Genomic DNA, 3,883 nt, shown 5'->3' on the forward strand with positions numbered 1-3,883 from the left:
CTCAAATCTAAAAGGGTTTTATGCCGATTTAAAACGACGTTTATATCATTAAGTACGGAAAATACTTGTTAATTCTTGGTCCTGGGATTTAGGACCACATAACTTTTATAAGGAAAATATTGGATTTTTCTTGGTAACACACAACACATTACAAAGAACGGCATCCAAACTCTTTATCTAAACAGCTTATGAACTCACCAATTTAAATAATGACACTTTTTCAAAATTACTTGTATTCTCAGGAAATCAACGAAACCAAGTAACCACAAGCTTTTGAGGATGGAACGCTACGGCGTTGAACAACTATTTTTATATCATGTCGTGATCAATCATTGAAATATGTAATACTTGAAACCATGCAATTTTTTCCTAATTATATTTATGAATGGTTGTATTTACTTTGAGCACTATTATAATCATTGTTGTGATACTATACATGAAGTCCGCCACCCCCGAACGTTTCCGCCATCCTTGGTGTGGGGGTGTGACAGATTGGTACAGAGCATTGTTTATAGTGAACTAAGTATATCGAACCACATAAGATATACAATCTATAAATAAATTGGGACTAAAGTCTCTGATTTAAGTTTTCAAAACAATTATACTTTTAGAAATGAAATAGTTTCTTGTTAAAAAGTATGAGTAGATACATACATACTAGTATAGTATCATTATCTAGGACAATACAAAAGTAAAACGAGGAGTTGGACACTACGAGTAGACCTTGGGGTATCTAATCAGACTTGGGATGAATATAGCATGATCAACTATATTTATTCGAGGTGTGACTATGGTATGCCAGGGCATGGTCGCGGTGAGCAACAAGTCTAAAAACTTCCCATACAAGAAAGTTGCTAAGAACCAAACACAAAATTTAAAATACTATAGGAGTGTTTTGTAATATCATAACTTATATGAAAACTAAATAGATCCTTAATAATAGGTCTATAGTCACTAAGTGGATACTCTAAAGTTATATGTAACATAGAGATCATAGACTTAGAATATGTGGTCATTGCCTTACTTCTTTTTCCTTGTTTGGATGTGGACCTAGGGTAGGGTCACTTATTTGAAGGTCTATCATATACTGTTATATGTAATTCGTATGCACTATGTCATTATAGAAGTAACTAATAAGGATCACCCCTATAAGTATTTAATTATAGAGTTAGATACCTAGTAATTATCTCTTCCACTCCTATTCTCGCACGTACAACATAGCAAGATCCTACTTACCTGGTGACCCCTACTTTCCCAACCAGAGAAATGGTGGATGGTTATGAGAAGAATCAAAAGCGGAACCGGAGGTAATCAACCCTCCATGCATAGCCAGGGTTTCCGCGAACTGTTTCGACTACATCGAACCTGTTCCCCGTTGGGCAATCGTGATCGAGGGTTAAAGTCGACAGCAATGACAACAACCACCATGTGGAGACCAACGAGGGTGCTATTGTTGGATAAGGTGTCTAAGTCCATAACTATTTCGGGCTTGTACTTGACCCGACCCGGCATGGTCCATTTGGGTTGCATGGCATCATGCAATTGGATAGACTAAATGAGAGAAATAACACTTGGAGATTATTAATATATTATAAGTTCTAATATATTAATAATATTATTTAATTAGTTGATCAAAGAATTAATTTGGAATTAATTAAGTGATCAAAGGATAACTAATTAAATATATGGGTTGATTATGTAAATCATCCATATCTTGTATAGTGGGCTAAGAGGCTCCATGGATTATCAAGTTGGGTTCTACCCATAGGATGCTCCATGGATGCTCCATGGGAGTTACAAACCCATGGGTCATGGAAATGAAGAGTCATGACACATTAGGGTTTACAAGGTATAACCCTAGATGTGCCAACACTATATAAGAGTCCCATTCTCCACAAAATTGGCTACACAAGTTGAAGACAAAAGAAACTAGAGGGCTTGGCCGATTTTGAGAAGTGTGTGTTATCTCAAGAGTCTTTCCAAGAGCATTTGGTGTTGTGTGAAGCATTTGAGGCATCACACTTGGGGTGCTAGGCTCACAAGGTTTCAAGGAACACAAGCAACAACAAGGTAAGTTATTCTATCTATGATTCAAGTTAAAATTGTTCCCCATGTATGCTAGATAGGAATATAACCTTGGAATTCAACTTTGCATGATAATTAGACAAACATAGATCCAAGGTTATTAGGGTTGCATGTACACTTGGGAAGTGTTAGCATGCTCAAAACCCATCAGTGGTATCAGAGCCTAGGCTTGTTTGTTTGTTATTTGTGCTTAAAAGTTGAAGAAAGTCGAAAATCTTGTTGTCTGACTGATGGACTCGGCGAGTCCATGGGAGGACTCGTCGAGTTCATGTGTATCTTCAACCTACTCGGCGAGTAGGTTTATGCACTCGGCGAGTAGGGTCGACAGAGTGCAGAATTTCGACTTGTGTTGCTGGAAATGGATTAGAATCATTACCCTAAAATGTTTTGGTACTTGAAAACTTGTTTTAGAAGGTGTAATGTCTTTTCTAACTCATTTACAACAACTAGTTATCAAAATTACAAATATTAAATGTGATTTTGATTCTTGAAAGTGTTCATATTCATATTCTTGTTCTTATGATGTTTAGTTGATCATAGGAATTATTTGTAACCTATGTGGTAGATTAATTCATGATCATAATGTGTTTTAATGGAGTCCATAACTTGTCCTCAAGTTATGGAAAACCAAAAGTCTCTTGGATTAAAAACCATTAAAAGAACACAAGAGTTAGGAAAAATGAAAAGTCCTCATTTTATTACTCTATTAAACTCATAAGTTACAAGAAATGAAAAGTTTTGAAAGTTTACAAAACTTGCCCTCAAGTTTTGGAACAAGTAAAGTTAAGTTAAAACTTTAGTTCCAACCCCTAGAATTTTAAAAGTTAAAATTCAACCCTTATACTTATATTATTATGATTTAATAATTATATATATATGTATAAGAACAAAGTCGTCTTACCGCTAGTACGCCTCATTCACGAAGCCGGTCTATAAGGTGGGTATAAGGTTGTTGCCTATAAAATGGTGACTTAATGGGTGTCTACTCTCACCCACCGCTTGCTTGATCGGTGGAGGGTCGTTAGCCGAACGGGTAAGACAAGGACTTATTAATTCTCATTCAAAGTATGATGAATATTATAAAGTAACTAAATGTTTTATTAAATTCCCAATCTTAGTTACTTTAGGAAAAATGTGAATAAGGTGCTATTCCATGAAATTACACTTTACACTTTGATTAAGTCGTTGGTGGAGCGTGTGTGGTTAACCGGCACACTAACTTGGACTTAACAAGGTAGGTAAAGGGTGACTTAGGGTTTATTATAGTATCGATGGAGCGTGTGTGGTTAACCGGCACATCGATTGAGTGATAAACTTTAAGGGTACCAAGTGATTTGCATGGTTACTTCACACCTCGTTTTGTGATCCTCGGTATCCCAGTCACAAAACTTGGAGGGCACACTCGAGATTGAAACATGCCTTTGAAAAGTTCATTGAATCTCAAAGAATCTAGGAATTTCTAAGAACCATTCAAAAACCTAATACTAAAATATTGCGGTTTTCGTGGTGGAAATTGGTGAATCGTCATTCACCTACCTTTCAAATATGATATAGCTTAGATTACGGCATACCTCTTCTAAGTTATATTATATTGTGATTGGATCCTAGCCTTAATACTACATTTTGGTGTTTTATTAAGGACTCTCTTATATCTAAACTAATCTTGTCCTCTTTCCTTCAGATGTCTTTCAATAATGCTTCTGGCTCTAATCCTAATGGCTCCTTTACCCTTATGAACTTGTGTGGGAAAGTCACCTTTGATGGATCCAACTTCAATGAGTGGATCAGAAACATCAGG

The sequence above is a fragment of the Lactuca serriola genome, chromosome 7 (genome assembly GCF_051521515.1).
Source record: "Lactuca serriola cultivar US96UC23 chromosome 7, Lser_US96UC23_V15, whole genome shotgun sequence".
NCBI classification, from domain to species: Eukaryota; Viridiplantae; Streptophyta; class Magnoliopsida; order Asterales; family Asteraceae; genus Lactuca; species Lactuca serriola.